We start from the raw sequence: 14,096 nt of genomic DNA, 5'->3' as shown, positions 1-14,096 counted from the left end.
GTTCAGACCCCAAACCCAACAGCCTCCTCTAGGGCCAACCTCTGTAAAGAGGAGGGTCACTGAAGAAAGTGAGCCGAGTCTGGCCCCTCCCTGCTTTGCCCACCCCTGAACCCAGCTGGGCTGACACCAGTTGGTGGCCCCAAAATGTGGGCTGCATGGCCCTCGCCTGGGATGAGTTATTTATAAGGAACCAGCAGCAGCTGAGGTGTCTAGAAATAGGCAAGACATTTCTTCCCAGAAACGCAAGCCATAGGTGAAGCAGGGGTGATAGCTCAGCCCTCCTTAGCCCGCAGCAGCCCCCTCACACTCATGCAGCCAGGCCCTCCCCAGCTCCTCATATTTCCTTCCTGTGCCCCCTGGCCAAAGTCAGATGGGTGCCCCGTCAACCCCAGGCATGGTGACCTCAAGGCCTTCCAGTGGAGGCAGGAAAGGCCCACTCTCCCAGTGGGGAAACTGAGGCACCTGCTTTGCTGAGCACCTGGAAACAATACAAGCCTGCTCTGTTCCCCCCAGTGTGGCCTGTCTCATCGGCCCTGTTGTGGGGAGGGGCTGGGAGCAGGGTATAACATTTCAACAGCTGAAGAGCAAAGCAGGTGTCCAGTAAATGCCTGTCTCAGAGGGGCTGCATAAAAATAACCTATGCCATCAGGTTCCTTGGGCACATGCAGCACCCTTCCCTCCTTCAGAGGTGACAGAGCCAGGGCAAGGTGGGAATGCAGGAGCCATTGTCCCTTGCTGACTGTGGCCCTGAGCATGATCCTAGTCCTATTGTCCAGCCACTCAAATTTGCCTTGCCCCATGTCTACCCATGGACTTCAGGAGGGGCGGCCAAGCCCTGATCAGGTGGCACAAGTTAGGGAGACCATGTCCAAGGCAGGCAGGGGGGGTGGGGACTCTTGGAAGTGCCAGCTCCTCCAGTCTCCAGTGAGAAGCGATGAAGCCCAGCCCCCACTCTTGCCCTGTCCTTCCCCATTCCAGCCTCTGTCCACTTTTGTCCTGCACCTCCCGACGCTGGCCCCCAAGGCTGTGTGGGCGTTAGACACCCCCAACCCAATGCACTTCTCTGCTGGCCATATATGAGCCCCTGCCCTCCTCTCCTCATTTTCATCTCTACAAAATGGTGGTTTTGGAGGCCAAGGCTGCAATAGCAGCATGGCAAGGCCAGGACTACCTAGGGCAAATATCTGTCTGCATGGCTGCTGCAAGTCAGCAACCTAAGCCCTGGCAGAGCTCCCACATGTCCTCTCCCATGCTGCTCACAGCCTGTGCCTCTCTGCTTCCTGCCTCAGGCCACTCCCAACACTGGGCTTACCTGAGCACCAATTTCCCCCCTCTCAGCCTCCCACACTTCACCTTCTGCATCCTCCTGGTACTGAGACCATCACATCACTGTGTCCAAATTGCAGACTCCAGACCTGGAGCAGTCACCTGGGTGCTCTGAACCATAATGCTTCAAGTTGAGATGTTCGGTTCCACCAGGGCCTGGGACATCAGTGCCCCAGGACCCCAGAGTGTCCCTGGAAAGAGGGGCAGTCCACCCGCTTGCAGGAAGCCCCATTGGCCCAAATGCTGGTTGGATGCTTTTGCCCATAGACACCTGCGGGTTGAGCGTGAGAAGGGCTGGGGATCCCTGTGGACAGGATGGACTGCAGGCAATGGCACCCAGCTCAACCTCCTGTTTAGTGGCATTTGATCTTCCCAGCAGCCCACTGGCCAGTGGCTGGGTGGCTGGGGTGTATGGGGAGTCAGGGCTGGGGAGATGTGCCCTTTCAGGCCCTTTACAAATATAGGAATGGCCAGAGGAGGAGCTGGAAGGAGGCCAGGATGCATAGGATATGCTTAGAGAAGGAGGCAAAGTACTCCTTTACCTCCAGGAATAGTCAACTTCTATTTGTACTCTCAGCAGTGTGTACATTCTGGTTGGGCTGAAGAGGGGAAAAGGAAAGTGTTTGGTGGCTCTGGGGCACAAAGCTGAGTGCTCTCTTTGGGCCAAACTGGTGTGGGGTCATGAGAACTGGCCTGCCAATATCCCAGCATGTTCTGTGGGAGTAAACATTTGGTCCAGGAAAAGGGTCTGCACAGCAGGGTTCCCTCCCACTAGCCGACCCAATGCCACAGGCCCTTTGCTGTGTCCCCATGGGGAGGAAGCACCTTGAGGCCTGGGAGACCACCCACGGAACTGAGGCTAGGTCCCCATCCCTTCTCAGACCCCCCTTGGAGGTCAGGTCTGCTTTCCCAGGTGGACATCATTGGGGCCCACACAATAAGTGGAAAAGAGACATGACAAGCTGGCTGAAGTCCAAGTCTACCATACCTTCCCCAGGACTGGTGCTGTCAGATATTCCCAGTGGGCAGAAAACTGGTCACTGATGTCCAGGGGCCAGGGCTGTTCATTATTTCCAAAGCCTTGCCCATCGAGGACACAAATGGGGAGGAGAAAGTGTGCCCTGTGGAGGAAGCCAGAGACCCAGAGTAGGAGGACAGTGACATTCCCAGCAAGTCAAGCTCCAACAGCTTTCCCAGTGCTCAGCACTCAGGGGGAGAAGGCAGACAGAGAGTGGTCCTTGTCCTTTGAGACGGGAACCTAGGGCCAGCCTCTCTTGTCATGTGGCCTCAGGCACATGCTGCCTGTCCCTGGGCTCTGTGGCCTGGCTCTTCCATGGAGGGGTTGAATGAGGTGTCAACCATCTTTGGTAGCAGGGACAGCACAAAGCAGTCACCAGCAGCCTCAAGGGCCTGCACAAGGTAAAAAGAGCCCTGCTGCCATCTGGCCTGATGGGGTTGGTCCAAGGAGAGGAGGGAGGGCAGGGCCCTCCTGGGGGCCATTGTAGACCTTGGTGGGGGCACAGCGCAAGAGAGTCTCAGCCTGGGTTGGGGAGGCATTTCCACCCAGGAGTAGTCTGAGGATGGACCATGGGGCCTTGGCTGCAGGGCAGTTGTGGGGATTGGCCTAGGGGCTTGTGTGCCATCCATGGCAAAGGGTCCTTTAGGCTACAGCTCCTTTGAGCCTCCTGACCTCTGTGTTGGGCATGGCCTGACCTCCAGATTTCCAGGAGCAGGGGCATGGGGTTGCTGTTGTCATGGAGGGAAGACTGCATCAGAAATACAGCAGAGCTGTGGTTGGGCAGAGCTCAGAGGGACAAGCCCTGGGGCTGAGCTGAGGGGTGTGGAGGATCTGACAAGGGGCCAGGGATGGTGGCACACAGTAGGGCAGTGGCTGCCTCCTCAGCACTACTTACCCAAACTACCTGCTGCCTAGATGCTGTCCACTCTGCAACCCAGTGTTGAATGCCCAGCTTTGGCCTTTGGGCCTGCCTCTGCCTGCTGCCCTTGGTCACCATCCCATCTGAATCAGGTGGGAAAGGAAGGCCTGGATGATCTCTCAGTGACCAGGGCATCTCAGAAAAGATGGGAGCATATCATTTCCCTTACATGGATGGTGGCTCTGTTGAGGTTTTGCTTTTCTGAACTGAGTGTATTCATGAGGCAAACAGGGTTTGACATGAAGCCTTCAGAAAATAGTGACTCTGTGGAGCCGAGGGAACGGCAAAGTGAAATACAGAAAGCTGGAGGGCCTGCTTAAAGGAGCTTCCCAGATGCTCACTGAGAGCTGCAGGACTGAGTGGCAGGCCCCACTGCAGGATCTGGGAGAGGAGGGATGATGTCCCCAGTCCGTCTACTATTTCACAGTTGTCAATTCATTCACCCATCTATTCATTCCTATGTATTCATTCTCACTTTCAATATTTTCTTCCTCCCTCCTTCTCTTCCATCTATCATCCCTCCATCTGTCCATCCATGCATCCACCAATCAAACCACCTAACCATCCAGTCATTTATCCCTCCATTTCATCCATCCTTCCTGCCATCCATGCATCCATCATTCATCTATCCATCCATTCATCCAATCATTCACCTACCTAAACATCCATCTGCCCACCCATCTATCCATCATTCATCCATCCACCCACCTATATACATCCATCTATCAATCTATCCATCCATCCATCTCTTCATCCATCCAACTACCCATCCACTCATCCATCCATCCCTCCCTCACTTCATCCACCCATCCATCCACCCACTCCTCACCCCTCCCTCCATCCCTCCCTCCATCCTTTCATCCATCCACATATCCACTCATCCACCCAACCACCTACCCATTGACTCATTCATTCCTCCCTCCTTCCATCACTCTCTATGTCCAAACATTCATCCATCCCTTCACCCATTCATCCACCCACCCATCTACCCACCCTTCACCCATTCATCCACCCACACATCTACCCATCCACTCATCCTTCCCTCCATTCATCCATCAATCTATCCATTCACTCAATCACCTATCATCCCCTTTCAACCATCCATTCATCCACCCATCCACACATCCACCCCTCCTTTCATCCATCCACCTATTCATCCATGCACCCACCTGTCCATCCACTCATCCATCCATCTACCCATCCATTCATCCATCCCTCTATTCATCCATCCATCCATCCATCCATCCATTCACCTATCCATCCATCCAACTGCCTACCCATCCCTGCATTAATCCCTCCATCTATCCATCCATCCATCCATCCACCCATCTAACCATCCATTCACTCATCCTTCTTTCTCTCTCCCTCTCCCTCTAACCATTCATCAGGCCATCCCTTCATCAACCCATCCACTTATTTACCCATTCACTCACAAATCCCTCTATTCATCCATCCACCTATCCATTCACTAACCATCGATCTATCCATCCATCCATCCATCCATCCATCCATCCATCCTGCTAGCCAACCAGCCACACTCTCACCTACCCATCTATTCACCCACCCACTTACCCACTCATCCATGCACCTATCAATCCATCCACACACCCGCTTACCCATTCACTCATCCATACATTCCTCTATCCATTCATCCATCCCCTATTCATCCACTCACCCAGGTCTCCACTCACCCACACAACCATTCATCCATTCACCCACTTATACATCCACTCATCCATCCATTCATATATCTATTCATCTATTAATTAATTGACCTATCTACCCATCCATCCATCCACCCACCCATCCACCCATTTATCTGTTTACAAAACCTTCACTGAGCACATACTGGGGGGTATTGGGGGGAGACCCCGAGGTGGACCTTGCTCTCTGTGGGTGCACACTCAGGGCACAGAAGTTTATAACGGGCTAGTCATGGTGGGGGTAGGATATCACAGATATTCTGGAAAAGGAAGCCTGGACCCTACTCACTGTGTATACCCTGACTTAGGCCACCACAGAGCTTATGTGCTGGAGTCTTACACTGCAAAGGCCATGAGACAGGTCAGATTGCCCAAACTCAGAGGCCACAGTATGCTGTGTGGTGTGGGAATGGGCTGTCCACTGGCCCAGCCTTTCAATCCTGGGCAGCCCTGTCGCATTAGTGAGTACAAGACAGCCAGCATATGGGAATACACAAGGAGCTTTATTACACAAACGTGGGAGTGAGGGGTGGCAAGCAGAATACAGTGGGGAGGCAGCATTAAGCCTCATCCTTCATGGCCATTGTTAGCCCCTGACATGCAGTTTCCACTTGGATGTGGGAGGTGACCCACCCTCTCTGCACAGGCTGTGCCTCAACTTCCTACCGTCCTAGAAGACACTTAGCATCTCCAGGGGTAATTCCCTTTGGCCAATGATCAGGAGTTTCTTTCTCCCCCAAGTAATGAGAAGCAGAGCTAGGGGTGGGGGGCAGACAGCGGAAGGGCAGATATGCTAAAGGGTCTAGGAGCAAAAGGAGATGGCAGCGAGTGCATCAAAGAGGCAAGAGTAGGCCATGCTGGCAACAGGAAGCAGCTTCTTAGCCAAGGCTGGGGGTCAGGAGTCTGGCCCACCCCTGGAATCACCCCTGGGTACCTGGAGGGTGCCATATGGCTGAACTTGCAGACCCAGGAAGCTGGAACATAGGCATGGAGTGCAGGAGGCATTAGGCTGGGAACCAGGGAGGTGCAGCAGACCTGTCTCCTGCAAGCAGGCCCACAGAGCCTACTCTCCTGCCTCTCTCTGCTGGCCTTCCTGCCCTGTCCTTACCCCATCTCCATCACAGGATAAGACGCCCTGCCTCAGAGGCCTGCTTCTCAGTGTGAGCACTTGTGATCTGGGTCTGCACTTCTGGCTGGAGGCCTGAATCCAGGTGGAGGGAAGGCGGCCTGCCTGCCAGGCAGCCTGTCCACCCTGGGAGCTAGAACTGAGGTTCTCATGGTTCCTGCAGTCCTGCTGTCCAGAGGAGGCTGGCAGCTGAGAGTGAGTCCTGGGTAGGCTCCTTCTGTCTCCACACCTCCAGCAGCTCTGTTCTTGCCTTGGCAGAGCCAGCACCCACCAGCAGCAGCCCCCAGACCTCCCTCCTTCCCCAAATGAGATAGCCTCTGGGTTGGACAGATTCCATTTGTCAATGTCCTTGCAAACATGTGGTGCCCACAAACCAGGGTGGGCAGCTTTGCCAGACCACCCCAGCCAGGAGCTCTGTGAGAATATCCCATTTAGCATAGCTCAGAGAAAAATTGCTCCCACCTTCTACTCTTGATGATGCAGCCTCAGCTTTCTGGAGCCTCTTGGCCGTCACCCCTCACTGCTGCCTCGCAGTGGACACACCTGTGGTTGGGCCGGTGACACCCCTCACTGCCTGTGGGCAGCCTCTCTTCCATCCCTGGGAGCGGCCCACAGCTGGCCAGGGGCATGCCTCTGACTTGGGGCTCACCCATGTCTCCATCCTGGCCCCCATGGAATTGTTGCTGGACCCAGGCTGTGTACTTGGGGCCTGCTTTGTGCCAGGTTGGCTTGGAGGACAGAGCCCCAGAGGCAGATTCTAGCTCTGTCCCTGGAGGTACTAGGCCTCTGTGACCTCATTTCTACACTAGGGTGATGGTGGGGTGACCCCAAAGTCTCTGAGGCACAGTGGAGCTCAGGATGCCCCAGGTAGGTTCTGAATGCTCAGGATGCAGAATGTTTAGGTCTCCACACCCCTGGCCCCAGGTCCTCCCTGGACCAAGGGAGACACAGGTCTCCCACTTCAGGAGGGAGGATGGATGACCTGACCACTATCCCACTCACCCCAGGACACAGTCATGCTCATATTGGACATGTAAGTGGTAGCCAAGGTGTGTGGCCCAACCCTCCAGGGAACCACTGGACCCCCGCTGCCCCTGCTGCTCAAGCCAGGAAAGGACAACCTACATCTACGGAAGCTCCTGAGGAAGGCAGTCCAGAAGAAGATGACAGGGGCTATGCACTTCACCCCACCTGGGGCCTCCTGCACCTCTCTTTCCCCCTTGAGGGATGTCCGCCATGACCAGGAGGTCACAGCCCTGCACACTGCTGAGGACCCACACCCTGCCAAAGCCCCACACTTTCCTGAAGCCACGTGCCCCAAAGAGGTTCCCCTTACAATGGCTGCCCTACCCTGCTCCCCGCACACCCCCATCATCCACCACATGGAGTCACCCCTGCAAAAGTCCACATTCTACTTCAGCCTCACCCAGCAGAGGATTCTAGCTGCTCACTTCAAGGCCAAGGGGCCACAGGTTGTAGCCCCGACGCCTGAACCTGCCCAGCCTCTTAGTGGCTTTACACTTGTCTCAGCCCCCACGGCTGGGGGCACCCACACACCAGGGTACACATCCAGCTGGTACTGTCCCTAAATGATGGTACCCCTGAACCCCCAGTACAGCCCCAGAAGGGGGATCCAACAGCCAGGACGGAGATGCCCCCACCATGTCCCCTCAGGGAACAGACCCTGGTCGTGGTGGCTCACATCCGCCTGATGCCCACTGCAGCTCAGGCTGCCATTCACTGGCCTGAGGAACCCCCTGTACTACAACCGCCACCCAGTTTCCAGACCTCGGTGCCCAGAGAGGCTAATGCCAGGATCATGGTACCTATAGCCCTGACCTGCCACATGTTGGAGCCCTCACTGCACAGCCTCGTCCCCATGGGCCCTGGTGGAGAGCACCTGGAAGAAACCCCAATGGGTGGCCCTGCCCCTGAGGCTGAGCGAGTGTCCAGCCCTACCTGGGCCTCATCCCCTGCCCTAGCATCAGGCCCTCACCAATGCCCTGTCCCCACAGCTGCGCCCAAGCCCCAGCTCAAGAAGCAGCTGCTGGAGGAGGCCCTAGAGCCTCTGTGCCCTAGGTTGCAGCAGAGCCTGGAGCTGGAGGTGCCCGCCCCCATGGAGCAGGAGGTGCCCACCCCTGTGTACCACAGGCCCCGCCTCCTGGGCCTCCAGGATGTGGGATGCTGTGCTATACTGCATGATGGTGGTGGAGCCCCAAGGGTGCCTGGTAGGACCCAGCGGTGAGGAGCACACCACCTCTGGCCTCACCTGCCTGCCCTCTGGCCTCACCTGCCTGCCCTCCCTGTACCAGCCTGGCTTCAAGCCCTGAAGCTGCAGGAGGCCACCTGGCACCCTACCACAGTCCACTCCATCCTGGAGCTGAACCCCACACCCAAGAACTTCAACTGCACAGTGACCAGTTGGAGGCTCCAGTTAAGTGGCTAGAACAGTCTCAGGGCCAAGGACCATGGGGTGGACAGAAGAGAGGCCTGAGGCTCTAGCTGAGGGCCCACAATCACTGCATGAGGATGCACCAGGGCCCAAGGGGCATGGAGTGCAGGGCAGCTTGGAAAGGGCAAAAAGGGTGCCAGGAGAGTGTCAGGTGGATGTCAGCAGGGTGGTTAGGTTGACAGGGTGGAGTTGGCGAGCTGGAGCCCCCGGGCTGCATTGGTGTGAGGGGAACAGAGTAGGGGTCTGTGTTGGGATGTGGGATAGGCACCTTGGGATGAAAACTTTAGGTATGATGGCAGAGAATTGCACCTATTGAACTAGCCCAAGCTCCTAAGCATCCTGGGCCTCCCATAGTTCCTCCTTTTGCTGTCAAAGGATTGGGGGCAGATCTCTGCTCGATGAGGCATGGGCGTGGTCAGGCTGGCTAGGCCATTAGCATCAGGAGCACAATCAACAGTTTTGCTGCCTGTGCTTCCTGATGGCAGAGCCAGACCCTGGGACTGGGGTGCACGGGGGAGTCCCCAGCCAGCATGGGACTTGGCACTGATACAAGTGCTTAGGGACAGGCAGGGAGGGGTTCATCAGGGGGTGGAAGAAGGCCTGGAATGACCCCTCTAACTTCCCACCTCTGCTTTCTCCACCTGGGCTGACAGCCTGAGGGGACAGAACTCAAGAATTTGGCTTGTGGGAGAGACAGGGTCTCAGCATTGACCATGCCAAGGTTTGACAGTTGGATGAGAAGGGAACCCTCAGTGCAAACCCTGCGAGAACAGATTGGCCAAGCAAAGCCGAGAAGGTGCTGTGGCTTAGCTAGGGACAGTGGAGGGGTCTACTTGGCAGTCAGCCAGGCTCTGGTGAGGGTCACCGACCACAGAAGAGGGACTCAGAGGTACTAGAAAAAGCCTTTGCTGTAGTTGCTTGAGAGTCAGAGTTTAGCAGGGAAAGATGGTAGGAGGCTGCCTGCCCTACCCTGGGGTGTGATGGGTGCTGGAAATGCAGCCCTGGGCCCAGGTCACTAATAAATGTGTGTCTAACCATGGCAGGAGTGTCACTGCTCTGTCTGCAGCATAGGATGGGGAGGGCATTAGGACCCCTGAATGGCCCTCAGCTGGTACAGGGAGTAGGACATAAGTTCCTGCACCTCTATGGACCCCCGGCAGACAGATGGGCAGGGAAACTTGGCTCCATGCCATCCACTTCCTTCATCACTAGCCCTTTGGTAGTCAGGCTGCCCCTCACTCCCCTCATGAGCCCTGCTGGGGCTTTTGGGGAATGCCAGATGGGAGACTTAGGCTTCCCTGGTGGAGAAGTTGTTGAGCCAGGCTGACTCTTGTGAAATGAGCAGACTTTGAAGCTCGTGTCAGGTGATGGAGGCAGCATTAGTGCAGGGCTGGGAGACTGAGCTGGTCTGGGTTCCAGCAAACTTGGGGTCCACTCTTGCAGACTGCAACAGGGCTCCAGGCCCCCCTCCAAGCCACCAAGTTCCCAGCACAGTGCATGTGTGTGCACCTCATCCTGCTCTGTGGGTTGCTGGGGATTCACCAAGATGGGATGCCTAGGGCACCAGGCCCCTTCCACAAGCACCTTCTCTTACTTCCAATGCCCAGTGGCCACAAACTTATACCTCTTCCCAGATGGGGTGCTCTGTTGGGGAAGGAGACCAAAAGTGAAAGTGAGAGCAGCAGAAAGGAGATGATACTGCCTCCACCTCTGGGAAGCCCTCCCTGAAGCACAGAGGACAGCCCCTCTTTGCCCTTCCCTGTTACACCCACTGTGATTGCACCAAGCACATTTAGGCTCTACCTTAATTGTTGATGAGTTCTTGGAGCCTCCCTTCTGCTCACAGAGGCTTTTCTTGCTCATGTCTCCAGCCACAATATCCTGTGGGCAGCAGGATATGTCACAAGTGTAGACCTAAGCATCTCAGGGAGTAGAAGCCCTGGGCCTTCTCTCCTGTCTTGCCTTACCTGGCCAGGGGTCCTGGGACCTCCCTACCTAACCTTTTTCTGTGCGATCCCAGTGGAATAGGTAGGGAAAGGAATAAAGGTGAGATCCACCTCCACTCGGCCAACACAGCCTCTGACACCAGGAAGGGTGAACCCAACCCTATTGCAATGTCTCAGTGTTCTGTCTACCCACATTCATCCTGAACAGTCCCATGCTTGTCTTAACAAGGAAAACTGGCCTGCTGCTAAACTCCCAAGCACTAGCTCTGCAGCCCAGCCTTGCCTCTGGAGGGGACCTAACCTTGCAAGACAGAGTCTTGGCCTCAGACTGAATCTGCACCTCACCCGTCTCCCACCAACTCTTGGTACTGGCCATGGCCATGCTGCATATATATGGATGGAGGGTCATTAATTGCACAGAAGTGAACTGATTGGATGGAGGAAATCTGGTAAGATAGAGAAGTGCTTGTTGGATAAGTGAGAAGTGGGTGGATGGAGGGGAACTGGGTGGATGAAGGAGTACTGGATTTAGTAGAGGAGTATTTGTTGGATAGAAGGATACTGGTTAGATGGAGATGTAAAGAAGTACTGGTTGAATAGAAGGGCATTGATTGGAAACAGAGGAATTCACTGGGTGAAAACTTTTTGTAGATGGAGGTATATTGGCTGGTTGGAGGGAAATTGATAGAAGGCCACTGGTTGGATGGCAAGGCATTACTGGATGAGGGGTATTGATTGGATGAAGTTGTTTTGATTGGCTGGAGGAATAGTGTTTACATGGAGGGAATTGATTGGAGGAGCACTGAATTAATAGGTATATTATTTGGATGAAGATTTATTGGTTGGATTGAAGGGAGTTGATGGATGAAGGAATATTGATTGGATGCAGGGACATTGATTGAATATAGGAGTATTGGCTAAATGAAGGAGCGATGATTGGATGGAGAGGCACTATTGAATGGAGGGACATTGGTTACATGGAGAGCTATTAATTGGATAGTCGTGTATTGGTTGCATGGAGGGGTATTGGTCAGATGGAGAAGCATTGACAGGTGGAGGATAATTGACTGGATGGGAGGCACATTGATTGGATGAAGGGGCATTGGTTGGATGCAGAGGCATTGATTATATCGAGTAGTATTGGATGGATGGAGGAATCTTGACTGGATGGAGGGGCATTGATTGGATTAAGGAGCACTGGTTGGATAGAGACATTGGTTGACTGGAGGAGTATTGGCTGGTTATAGGATCATTGATAGGATGAAAGGGCATTGAATGGATGGAGGAGCATTGATTGGATGGTGGAGTATTGTTCCAATAGGGGGCACTGATTAAATGGAGGAACACTGAATAATTGGAGGAGTATTGGTTGCAGGATTATTGATCGTATAAAGGAACATTAATTGGGTGCAGTAGCATTGATAGGATGGGTGACTATTGGTTGGATGGAGTCGCATTGATTGGACGGAGGGGCATTGATTACATGGAGGGACACTGATTAGATGGGAGAGCATTGGTTGTGTAGAGGGCAGTGATTGGATGGAGAAGTATCAGTTGGATCTAGTGTTGGTTGAATAAGGCAGCACTGATGGAATGGATGGAAAGGTGTTGGTTCCATGAAGGAATGGTGCCATAATGGAGGAGGGACCTTGCAGGAGAGGGGAGCCAGGACATACCTCGTTGGCCTGGGTGTATTGTTCCAGCTACTGGTGAATCTTGGAGATGGGCAAGTCTGGTTCAGACTTCTTCTTCGCACTGTTACTGGAGAGTAGAAGATATGTCAGGCCCCATGTCTCCCACAAGGCTTCTCCCAGCCCACCCAAGCCTCTCCCAGAGCCCCACTCATTCTCCAGATCTCTACCCTGTGACTCCTCTCAACCCTCACTTAGGGAAGCTTATGATCTGAGCCCAGAAAGCAGATACACAGACCTCTTCTCTGTGGAGCAGTTTAGGGACTCGGTACTGTCAATGAGTTGCAGAGGATGGAGACAGACACAGGCCTGCAGCAGCTGAGGCAAGACCCACCCTCCATCCCTTCAACTACTCCATCCACCAATCCAACCTCAAACCCTTGTATCATGGGGGTTTGCTGAGCACCAGGCAATGGGGGAATAATAGACAAAAGCAGGGCCAGAGCCTGGTCTTCCTGTGGCTGGCATGTGCCATTGGCCTTTTGGGTATTAGTCCGGGAGAAGGGAGAAGATAGTGATTTGGCAGCTTGACCTACATTGGTTGTGGGGCTCAGGGTAGGTGAGCTCTGTTTGATGGTGCCCTTCAAGACAAACAGGCTGGGTGTCCTGGGCTGCTGATATTTCTGGTCTTAGAAAACAAATAAATAAACAGACATCGCAGGTAACCCCCTGCTTGTACCCTCCTGTCTCACCCAGCACCTGTGGGAACAAATGCGGTCCCCTCCATAGGCCTCAAGTTCTCCATGGCCCTGATATGCTCTAGTTCTGGAGCTGGTGGTGAGGGGCTGAGAGATCTGGGGAAGCATCTCTGGATCTTGCAAGAGGGTATCTGAGCCTCGCCCTCTCTGAGAATGTGGGCCCAGAAGGGGTTGCAAGGTCCACGGGTGTGGTGTGCTGACCCACACTGAGCTAGTCCCACAGGGCCCACAGAGTGGTACAGACAGCAAATGCAGGGTCATCCATGTGGTGGGGGTTCACCCAGACCCTCTGAGGCCCCAGAGCCCTAGATGTGAAAGTTGACAGGAAAGTGAGTTGGGAAATGGGATAAAGGTGGGGGACTCATCACCCGAGAAACCCACTTCAGAATGAGACCTTGACCGTGTCCAAAACAGCTTTCTGTGCAGGGGCCCCTGGTCCCCTTTGGGGCAGAATTCAGAGGATCTTGTCCTCTACATACCTGCTTGTGAGCACTTCATGGATTTTTTTTTAACACTTCCAGAGGCATCACAGAAACACCTCAAAGGTCTGAGGCCAACTCCCACACAGCCACTGTGCAATGAGCTAACAGCAACTTATCAATGTGATGGCCTTCTACAACCAAAACCAGCATGGGGACCAAAGACAGCAAACACAGGATTTTCAGGCCTGGACTGATTTTTCTCTAGGCCTAAAGCCCAAGAGTACACAGTGCCGCTGGGAGCTCCAGGGAGTCACCCAGGCCCTCCCTTCTGGGTGCTGAGTCCCTCACATGTCCTATCCACACTTTCTGTCCACTCGCTTCCCTGTGCCTCCCAGTGCTCTTCCTTGGAGCTGTCCGCTGCTAGAAAGAGGAATCCTCCCTGAGCCTGTGCTAGTTTCCCTGCAGCCTTCCTATCCCCACTTGTGCTGGCCCAGAGACAAGAACCATGTCCCTGGCACTGCACAAACCCCTCCCTTCCCATCTGGGAAAACCAGCCATCTCTGCTGGCCTTTCACTCAGCAGAATCTCCACCTGGCTACTGTGAGCACATCCCTGGAGTACCCCACATAGGAGAGGAGGGGCCACGGGCATACAGCAGCCACACAATCATAAAGGCCAAGGCTTCCTGGGCTGTGCCGACAAAAGCCAGGGTGTGGATTCTCATTACTGGCTGTGCCTGCTGCCTTTCCTCTTCAACAATCTCCTTAGTGTCATGAGCAACTCTCACTTGGACTC

At 54.4% G+C, this 14,096-nt stretch overlaps 2 pseudogenes; one reads left to right on the top strand and one right to left on the bottom strand.

Moving 5' to 3' along the window:
- Positions 1–5,756: 5,756 nt before the first annotated feature.
- Positions 5,757–8,538, top strand: LOC129138927 (proline-rich protein 33-like; annotated as a pseudogene).
- Positions 8,539–9,687: 1,149 nt separating this feature from the next.
- Positions 9,688–14,096, bottom strand: part of LOC112208099 (lymphocyte-specific protein 1-like) — a 74,645-nt pseudogene continuing 70,236 nt past the window's right edge.

Source organism: Pan troglodytes, chromosome Y (assembly GCF_028858775.2).
Source record: "Pan troglodytes isolate AG18354 chromosome Y, NHGRI_mPanTro3-v2.0_pri, whole genome shotgun sequence".
NCBI lineage: Eukaryota > Metazoa > Chordata > Mammalia > Primates > Hominidae > Pan > Pan troglodytes.
This window is presented reverse-complemented; position numbering and strand designations above follow the sequence as displayed.